General features: G+C 49.2%; 1 protein-coding gene across 1 annotated transcript in view; it reads right to left on the reverse strand.

The window, feature by feature from the left end:
• Positions 1-10,706, reverse strand: part of PCDHGC3 (protocadherin gamma subfamily C, 3) — a 108,433-nt gene that overhangs the window by 78,208 nt on the left and 19,519 nt on the right. The window lies entirely within an intron of this gene.

The following is a 10,706-nucleotide window of genomic DNA, read 5'->3' on the forward strand; positions in this document are numbered from 1 at the left end:
TCCACCAAGGCCGGCGGCAAGCGGAGGCCAAGGCCGGGGGCTCCCGACTTAGACTAGAAAACAAGGATCCCCGACGTTTCGGAGCGAGGCGGGCACCTGCGGAGTTCTGGCAAAGGGCGGTGGGCACAGTGACAGAATGGCCGCTACCGGAGGAGGAGCCCATCACGCAGCGCCAGGGAGCCAGGTTATACATGTGTATATAGAACTGTAATAACAACTCTTGCAGCCCTGGCGCAGGCAGAAAGCCCGTTCAACGGGTTGCCTTTTAATCTGCACAGCCAATCAGATGACCTGCCAGTGGCCACCTGCCCCCTCCCACTTTCTGAAAAAGCACTTGGCAGAAGTGTTCCCTCTAAGTTGAGTCAGTGTGAGCTAGCCCACAGTTCTTTAGCCTCCGGCTCACACATTCTTGTCTTAGCTCAGGAAGGAGGGCTCCAGAGCAAACTAATTTATGCAGTAGCCAGATCGCTCACTCACAACCAATGTTCCCTCTAAGCTATGGAGTCTTGTGAGCAAAAATTCTACTTTGTGAGCCACTGGCATTAAAGTTGTGAGCGAGCAATTCGGCTGTTGCATAAATTAGTTTGCTCTGGAGCCCTCCTTCCTGAGCGGGGACAAAAATGTGTGAGCCAGAGGCTCAAAAACTGTGAGCTGGCTCACACTAACTCAGCTTAGAGGGAACACTGCTCACAACTTTAGCGCCAGGAGCTCACAAAGTAGAATTTTTGCTCACAAGACTCCACAGCTTAGAGGGAGCATTGCTTGGCAGGTGCCAGGAAAGTTGGCAGCGGGCACCGTGGTTCCCCCCTGGCGCCACGCTGGGGACCTCTGTTGAAAAAGAATGAAAAAGTCCGCACCCCACCCCAAAGAAGACGAAGAGGTTTGATTTATACCCCGCCCTTCACTCGGAGTCTCAGAGCGGCTTACAATCACCTTCCTGTCCTCTCCCCACAACAAGACACTCTGTGTGGTAGATGGGGCTGAGAGAGCTCCGAGAACTACTCTTGAGAAAACAGCTATAAGAGAACTGTGACTGACCCAAGGTCATCCAGCTGCCTGCATGTGGAGAAGTGGGGAATCAAACCTGATTCTCCCAGATCAGAGTCCATGCCCCTTAACACTACACCAAACCCTACACCTGAGAAGCAGCTAAGCCAGCAAAGAGGGGGTGGAGGCAGTGTCCCTGTCTTGCTTGATTTCTGATTGCAGGGAGAGGGGCTTTTTAAAAAAAAAAATGGGAACCAACATTCAGAACTGGAATCCAGCTCCAGTTCTGGTGCAGTCTATTTTGCCACCTCATTTGCCTAGATATTTAAACCAAGCTGCAGATGCCCCTCTTTGCAGACCCCTGTGCCCAGTAAGAGAAGGCTGAAGGCAGGCAGGAGAATGTGGTGGGAGTGAGCTGGAAGCCTGTTCTCTGCCCTAAAAACTAACGGAATGAAGCATATTTGCATTTAAACCCCTCTGGCCACACTGGGGAACAACACCTGATCTACACAGGCAAGCCCAAGGAGAAAGTAGATTGTGGATGAGAATGTACATTTCCTGTTTTAACAATGCCCCGTAAGAGGAAACCCAACACGACATGCTAAAAGCTGGGCTAGAAACTTCCTTCCACCTCTTTTATTTGCCTGTGTAGACCAGGTAGAAGATACACCCTCTCAAATCACTTTCTGCTGTGGGGTGACAACTGAGACGTGTTCTGTTCCCCAGCAGAAGGGGACAAGAAATCTTGGATACTTCTGGTATGGCCACGAGGCCCTCAGTGCAAGCTGTCCTTTCAGTCGTACTGGGGAGCCAGTTTGGTGTCGTGGTGAAGTCCGCGGACTCTAATCTGAGAGAACCGGGTTTGATTCCCCACTCCTCCACTGGCACCTGCCTGGAGGATGACCTTGGGCAAGCTGTAGTTCTGATAAGAGGTGTTCTTGAAAAAGAGCCGTTTCTGTCAAGAGCTCTCTCAGCCCCGCCTACCTCACAGGGTGTCTGTTGTGGGGAGGGGAGGGGAAGGGAAAGGAGTTTGTAAGCCGCTCTGAGACTCCCTTGGGTAGTGAAGGGCGGGGTATAGATCCAATCTCTTTTCTTCTTCTACTCCCACTTGACTTTGGGAAATCCTGTTCTGTGCTGGAGCCTCATAAAGGGACTCTCGTGACTGTCTCCACTTTGTCCACTAGTGACATTTCCCCTCATAAAGGGACTCTCGTGACTGTCTCTACTCTAGTGACATTTTCCACATCTCAATTCTCATTTCTTGGCTTCCTTTTGAGCATCCTTTTCAGTCCTAGTACCTTTCTACAGAGCCAGCTACAGATGACAGGGGACCCACAGAGAGTTCCCACGGGCGCCCTCCTTGCCTACCACGAGGCCCCACCGGTCATACCTCCTTTCCCACCCCCACCCTTGCATCCCCCTCCTGCCTGTGTGTCCTTCCCCTGCTTGCCGGTCTTCCCACTCTTTGCATTCACAGCTGCCCACATTGCCTGCATGCCTTTTGCCTGGTGGCGCTAGGTAGAGATGTTGCCACCATAGCGGCCAGGAGCACCGATGCCATGCACCACCTGCACGCTCTTTCCCAACAATAATGGGCTGGGTGCTCATCTAGGAGGACAAATAGTGGAGCACTTGTGAGCAGGTGGGGGAAGAGGAGGAAGCAGGCAAAGCGTTGTGGATGGCAGGTTGGTGGCCGTGGGCCCCACCAAAAACCCTGGGCCCTGGCAGCTGCCTCACCTCAGGGTATGCGGAAGCCAGCCCTACCTTTCTACATGGGTCATCTGTGGACTGCCACCCAGTGGCTTCCCCTTTCCTTTTGCAGTCCAGTCCAGATGCATAGCCCTGGTCATCACCCCTGACCTCATGACCATCATTTCCAGGCATCATCCCACCGGCATTCTTGGCCACTGTGGAGACACTTTGCCAGTGGCTGCTGACGTTGTGCTAGCAGAGATTAATTCAGTCAGATGCCATGCCACTGCTGCAGCTGGATAGTTCATACACTGAACGCAACAGTCCCACCTTAGATGGCAACGCAGATTTCATATGCAAAGCCACAGTCTCCTTTGGGAGCCAACCTGCAGAGCCCTTGAGCCTATTCCACCTCAAAGTCCACCTCCGAGAGCACCACGCCCCCCCCATTATGTCCTAGTTCCCACCGTTAGCACAGCTGTGCCCATTGCCTCTGGCGGGCAGCATCCAAACCAATCACCCCTCCCCTTTTCTCTGTAAGAGCAGTTGCTGCTCTAGATATCCAGGGTGAAAGCGTTGCTTAGCATAACTTCAAGCACATGTTCTCCGTCAAAGCCACTCTAATCAACCATGGCCACAAACCAGGATCTCCCCCCCCCCACTCTATGTTATATTGGGGTAGAGTGAAGACTAATTTGCGTTAATGTGACTGTGGGGATTAAATGAATGAAGCTGAAATAAAGGGGATACAGGCTTGTATTATATGCTACATTAAAAGGCTAAGAACAGTATGCCCAGGAAGGTATTAGTGTACTTATAATTTATCTGCACTCTAATTGTTTGGGAGCCAGGGAAGCAGTGAAAGATGAGTCCCCCATCTCATCAGCGGCAGGGAAAGCATGGGTCCACCATTTTTTAAATCTTATTTGCCCCCTCCCACTTTCTTCTATCTCCTTCAGCGGTAAGTGCTTCCAACCAATCATGTCAAATCAAGCTTCCTTTCCCACAGGAGTTTCCAGCCATTTGGTGGTGGTGGGGAAATCTACTCATTGCATTTCTTACACCACCCCCATCTTAACTTCAGGCTCAGTGGCTTGAACAGGTTGGTCTCCCCACCCCACCCCAACTGGGACATCTTTCCGCCATATTCAGGCCTTGTGAAGTGTATTTAGTCCACACCAGGGGTCATTTCATAGAAAAAGAGGTACAGGAGCTCATTAGCATAACTCATTAGCATAACTTATTTGATTATGCCACACCCCCTGACATCACCAGAAATGTGTCAGAAGGCAACACCCACCACTCAGGCTCCACTGGACTGTTTTGGATTCCTAGCTATTGGGGAGGGGGAAATGTGCAGATCTGTCCTTGCAGAGGAGGGAGAGCTTGTACCTGAATAAAACTTGGTTTTAAAGGCGCCACTAGACTGTATTGGACCGGGGGGTGGGGGGGGGCTCTGCAACTTACCTGGCTGCTTCTTGCTCTGACTGAGGGGTGCTGGGAGCAGGGGGCGGGACTTATTGCATGTGCCCGCCCCCTGGGCTCTTTACTGCCGGAGCTCCGCTCCTGTGCGCTCCTGCAGGAAATGACCCCTGGTCCACACCAACCTGGTTTTTAAGGGGTTCCTTAGTTTCCCCACTCTTTTGATTAGTTTCCAAAGTCATTCCCCCCCCCCCCCCTCCTGTTCTAGCGGTGTGTGTGTGCTTGTTGTCTGGTGGGAGTGGCATTCACCCCTCCGATCTGGCTCAGCCGACTGCTACCCCGGCTCTGCAGTCCCCCACCACTGCTTCCCCCCCTCCCCCATCATATCCACGCAAAAGCTGGTGCACAACAGAGACTGCGTTGGACCTCCCCCCACTATCCTGGACCCTCCCCTTCCCCTTATGTCCCCCTTCTACTGAGCTGCACTACAGTGCTACAAGGTGGCTCAGCAGGTAAATGGAAAAAAGGCCTTGAAAAGGGTAAAAGGGGAAGGGGTCAGTGCTCCCTCTAAGCTGTGGAGTCTTGTGAATTTATTATTACAGCGCATAGCCAGCAATATAAAACCATACAGCAATGAAGTGGATGCTTCCCCCACAGCCACTCCAAAGATTCCCCTTTAAACCAGAGAAAAGCGGTCCCCCCCCTCTGGATTAAACAGGACAGCCCCAGGAATATGGTCAGTCCTACTCAGGATGAGCAAGAAATCACGTTCCTTTTTAATGGGGAGGGGGAGCTTCCTGCTTTCCATGCATGGAAAAAGTGCCACGTGGGAGCAGCCTCTGATTGACCTTTTTTCTACAAGACACAGATCTTTCTCAGAACAGCCACTGGGATCATTAGCAGAAAATCAATGTAGGCCCCGGTCACACGGGCCGGATATCGCGGGGGGGGGGGAGGCGTGGCCAATTTGGCGATGGCATAAATTAGCTTGCTCTGGAGACATCTTTCTTGAGATAAGACAAAAACATATGAGCCGGAGGCTAAAAAACTGAGAGCTGGCTCACACTAAGTCAGCTTAGAGGGAACACTGGGGGGGGGGTTATGAGGCAAAGCAGTGAAATGCCCTGTGCCCTTTTGGAAGCACAGCAATGAAGTGGATGTCCACACAGATGCTTCCCCCACAGCCACTCCAAAGATTCCCCTTTAAACCCGAGAAAAGCAGCCCCTCCCCTTCTGGATTAACCAGGACAGCCCCAGGAATATGGTCAGTCGTACTCAGGATGAACAAGAGTTCACGTTCCTGTTTAATGGGGAGGGGGGAGCTTCCTGCTTTCCATGCATGGAAAAAGTACCATGTAGGAGCAGCCTCTGATTGACTTTTTTCCTACAAGACACGGGTCTTTCTCAGAACAGCCACCAGGATCATTAGCAGAAAATCAATGTATTTACATTAAGGCAATAAAGATAGCCACACTTGCTGATCATTAAATTAAGGTGCATGCTGTAGGCGAAATAACACAGGATCAGGTGGATTTTGGAAAAGGGCCACAGGTGTTCGCTACTAACACTTTTTTTAGGATGATTTTTTTTCCCATAAGGAGGAGCACTCTGCTCTAGAGCATGCGTAGTCAATCCATCCCTGAGGACCCCACCCTAGAAGCAAACATCAAAGGGTCTTCAGCCATCTGGCCACTGTCACCCATCCCTTGTCTAGACTGCTGCTGTGCACTCCACATTGTTTACCCTTGAAGAGGATTCAGAAGCTTGTGCAGCCCGTCTCCCAGCCACATTTCACTAGCAGACTAAAATGTTTCGTCCAAAACGCTTTTAATAACTAACAGCCATCAAATCACAACTGACTTATGATGACTCCCCCCATGGGGGTTCCAAGGCAAGAGATATTTATTTATTTATTTATTTTTCATATTTATACCCCGCATTTTAGTGTTCTTTGTTCTGACCAAGAAGAAGAAGCCGGCCATTCTGCCGTTTCAGTTTAGCTGTAAGGATGTAGACATATAAGCTCTTTGTTATTTTGTATCCTGTGTACCTTTTCCCATGCTAGGTTGTAGTAAATTTTTATTCTTTTAAACACACCATGGACTCTGCCTCTTTAATACTCTGCTAACAAACTTTAAATTAAAGAATCCCAACACTCAGCCACATTTCACTAGCAGACTAAAATGTTTCCTCCAAAGGCTTTTAATAACTAATAGCCATCACAACTGACGTATGATGACTCCCCCCATGGGGGTTCCAAGGCAAGAGATGAGCAGAGGTGGTTTGCCATCGTTTTCCTCTGCATAGCAACCCTGGTCTGTCTTGGTGGTCTCCCATACAAGTACTAACCATGGCTGAGTGAACAAACACGTGGACAAGGGGGACCCAATAGATGTTGTTTACCTTGACTTCCAGAAAGCTTCTGATAAAGTTCCTCATCAAAGGCTCCTAAGTAAACTCAATAGTCACGAGATAAAAGGACAAGTCCTCTTGTGGATCAAAAACTGGCGAATTAATAGGAAACAGTGAGTGAGCATAAATGGGAAATTTACTCAGTGGAGGGTGGTAAGCAGTGGGGTACCGCAGGGATCAGTACTCGGTCCGATGCTTTTTAACTTGTTTATTAATGATTTGGAGTTGGGAGTAAGCAGTGAAGTGGCTAAATTTGCAGATGACATGAAGTTGTTCAGGGTGGCGAGAACCAGGGAGGATTGTGAGGCACTCCAAAGGGATCTGTCAAGGATGGGCAAGTGGGCGTCAACGTGGCAAATGGGGTTCAATGTGGCCAAGTGCAAAGTGAAGCACATTGGAGCCAAAAATCCTAATTATAAATACATGTTGATGGGGTCCGAACTGGCAGAGACTGACCAAGAGAGAGATCTTGGAGTTGTAGTGGATAACTCAATAAAAATGTCTAGACAGTGTGGGACTGCAATAAAAAAAGGCCAACGCTAATAGAACAGATAAAAGGAAGTACTTTTTCACCCAAAGAGTGATTAACACATGGAATTCACTGCCACAGGTGGTGGTGGCAGCCACAAGCATGGATGGCTTCAAGAGGGAATTAGATAAGCATACGGAGCAGAGGTCCATCAGTGGCTATTAGCCACAAAATATAGATAGGAACTCTCAGGCTGGGGCAAGTGATGCTCTGTCTTCTTGGTGCCTAATTACTTGGTTCTTGGTAGACCAGTTTATTTGGTGCTTGGGGGGGGGCAACAGTGGGAGGGCTCTGAGTGTCCTGGCCCCACTGCTGGACCTCCTGATGGCACCTGGTTTTTTTTGCCACAGTGTGACAGAGTGTTGGACTGGATGGGCCACTGGCCTGATCCAACATTGGCTTCTCTTATGTTCTTATGATCCTGCTTAGCTTCTAAGCTCCATCAAGCATGGGCTAGTGAGGACTATTCAGGTTGCTAAAAGGCCTTTGCCAGCTCTTAACACTTCCGGATTTGTGCCTTACCCTGTTTTTCCTGCCTGCTGCTCTCTTAAGGTTTATTTGTGGCTGTTTTTATCACTGATTATAAAGATTTGGCTGTCTACACAGTGATGCTCAGGGCTTTTTTTTTTTTTTGGAAAAGTGCTGAAACTCTCAAGAGGGAAACAAAGTTTTCAATCTGTATCAGGGGTCATTTCGTAGAAAAAGAGGTGCAGGAGCTCATTAGCATACCTTCTATTAGCATAATCATTAGCATATGCCACACCCCCTGACATCACCGGAAGTGTGTCAGGAGGGGAAGCAAAAAGGGGGGGGGAGTCATCTTCAAAAGCCTCCCCTTCCCTTCCCCAGCCGGCCTGCCAAGGTGGGGTGGGGGGAAGCGAAGCGAGAAGGGGTTTAAAGTTTAAACCCCTTCCCTCCAGAGTCGTGCCACAGGGGCGGCAGGATCTTTCCATTGTATTCTATGGCCCCATAGAATGGAAGGATTGTGCCACTGCTGCTGCTGCATGTCTCGCTTTGCTTCCCCCACCCAGCCCGCCTTAGCAGGAAGCCAGGCATTTAAATCCCACCCCCCAGTCTCTTCGCAAAAGTGGAGAGGCTCAGGGGAATAGGAGGGCATGTCTGCCCGGCTCCCCTTCCTGTCTCCAGCCTGGGCTGGCTGGAGATAGGAAGGGAAGCCAGGCATTTAATTCTCCCCCCTCGGGAGGGGGAGGGGCCTGGGCTCGATGACCCCTGATCTGTATTCTGAAAACTCATGACCTTTTAAACATTTTAAAAAGAATTTTGTCAAAGAGGACCCGAAACTCCGTTCTGGCGTGTCCCCCCAGAAAAAAAGCCCCGGCGATGCTTATTTTATTGTGCTGTTTTAAAATGGCAAGAAATAGTGCGTTATTGTTTTTATAGTGAGGCAAGCTGCCTGGAACCAAAAAAGAATGGGGGAAAAATATTTGATGCATGAAACTGGCAATGAGATCTGAAGTCTTAGGCAGAACTTTCGGCAAGCCAGTCCATTAGAACACATTTCAAAGAGTCAGTAACATAACAATCAATTGGTGACACAATGCCTAATGAAACTAGCCAGTGTTTATGAAAGAGTATAAAAGCTTTTTATTCGTACAGAATTCCTCCTTGGGCCAGATTTGTGCTTTAAAAAAAGATTTTCTGTGCATGGTGCTCAGGTCTGCCCAGGGCTCATTGGAGTCTTAATCCAGGCACAGAGGAAATGCTGCCTCCGTATGCCATGTGCGAAGGGATCGGGTTGCACAGAGGCATGTTGAGACAAAGAAATCATGGAGGAGTCTCCTTTGTAATATAAACAGCTGCTCGCCAGGCTTCCATCTCGCACAAATCAGAGCTCACAGACTCAGAAGACAGAGAGCGGAAGCAAAAATGAGATCCTTCTTGCACAGCAGAATGGGAGACTGCATTGTGAAAGTGCATCAGAGTCAACTGAAACCAAATTGGAGGTTGTTGTAATTCGTATAGTTCTGTAATATGTTGCATGATGATAGCACAGTGAATTGCAGTTTGAAAGAGAAAAAAGATTAGATTAAAAACCTGTCTTTTTCTTTTAAACACTAATAATACTTTCAATTTTTAAAACTTGGGGGGATGTTGAAGGCTGAAACCCCCTCTTTCCTTCCTGGGCAGCCCTGAACTGACTTTTGACAGACTGACAGAGGTGTCTACCACACAGGGACAGGATTTTGTGGTTTCTCCTTTGCTGATGCAGCTGCAGACGAAATGCAGCAGCCATGGGCTTCCACATGGCAGGTTCCCTCAGTTTTCCTTTCCCAATCCCCCAGAAGTGGCTCCCTCCCTCCCATGGGACACCGGGCCTTTTATGATTTTTTTAAAAATAGGCCCTAGAATATCATAGCAATATCAACAAGCTTTATTAAAGCATAAGCTTTTGAGAAACACAGCTCTCTTCGTCAGATGCCTCTGACAAAGAGAGCTGTGTTTCTCGAAAGCTTATGCTACAATGAAGTTTTTTAGCCTTAAAGGTGCTACTGAGCTTTTTACTATTTTGCAGCAACAGACTAACACCGCTAACTCCTCTGGATCTATGACCGTAGTTTAAACTGTTTCCTTTATGAGATAATAATTTAGCAAAGCAGAACCAAAATCATGCGCAATAGTTGCCAGAGAAGTATCCAAGATGGATCATAAAAACGCACTACATTAAGTATGTACAAATAGGTTTGCCAACCTCCAGGTGGTACCTGGAGATCCCCTGCTATTACAACCAAGATTAGTTCCCTTGGAGAAAATGGCTGCTTTGGAGGGTGGACTCTATGGCATGCCACCCTGCTGAGTTCCCCCCCAACCGCCCCCCTCCCCAGGCTCCATCCCTAAAATCTCCAGGTATCTCCGAACCCAGAGCCAGTTTGGTGTAGTGGTTGGGAGCGTGGACTCTAATCTGGGAGAACCGGGTTTGATTCCCCACTCCTCCACTTGCACTTGCTGGATGACCTTGGGCAAACCACAGTTCTGGCACAGCTGTTCTCTCAAGAGGAGTTTTCTCAGAGCTCTCTCAGCCCCACCTACCTCACAGGGTGTCTGTTGTGGGAGGGGAAGGAAAAGGAGTTTGTAAGCCACTCTAAGTGAAGGGTGGGGTATAAATCCAATCTCCTCCTCCTCATGTACAAATGTACAAGAGAGCCAGTTTGGTGTAGTGGTTAAGTGCGCGGACTCTAACCTGGGAGAACCGGGTTTGATTCCCCACTCCTCCACTTGCACCTGCTGATGTGACCTTGGGTCAGTCACAAGCTCTGGCACAGCTGTCCTTGAAAAAGAGCAGTTTGTGTCAGAGTTCTCTCAGCCCCACCCACCTCACAGGGTGTCTGTTGTGGGGAGGGGAAGGGAAAGGAGTTTGTAAGCCGCTCTGAGACTCCAAGTGAAGGGCGGGGTATAAATCCAATCTCCTCTCCTCCTCCTCCTCATATTGACCATTCCTTCTTCCGGATTATTCCTTCCCATATCCAGGGCTTTTTTTGTAGAAAAAGCCCAGCAGGAACTCATTAACATAACATGCCACACCCAACAGCAGAAACTCATTAGCATATTAGGCCACACCCCAACAGTGCACCTCTTTAGCATATTAGGCCACACCCCATGCCTTCCCTTGGCTTGCCCGGGCCCCCCCTGTCTGCAGGGAGCCCGG

Source organism: Gekko japonicus, unplaced genomic scaffold (genome assembly GCF_001447785.1).
Source record: "Gekko japonicus isolate JY-2015 unplaced genomic scaffold, Gekko_japonicus_V1.1 scaffold834, whole genome shotgun sequence".
NCBI lineage: Eukaryota > Metazoa > Chordata > Lepidosauria > Squamata > Gekkonidae > Gekko > Gekko japonicus.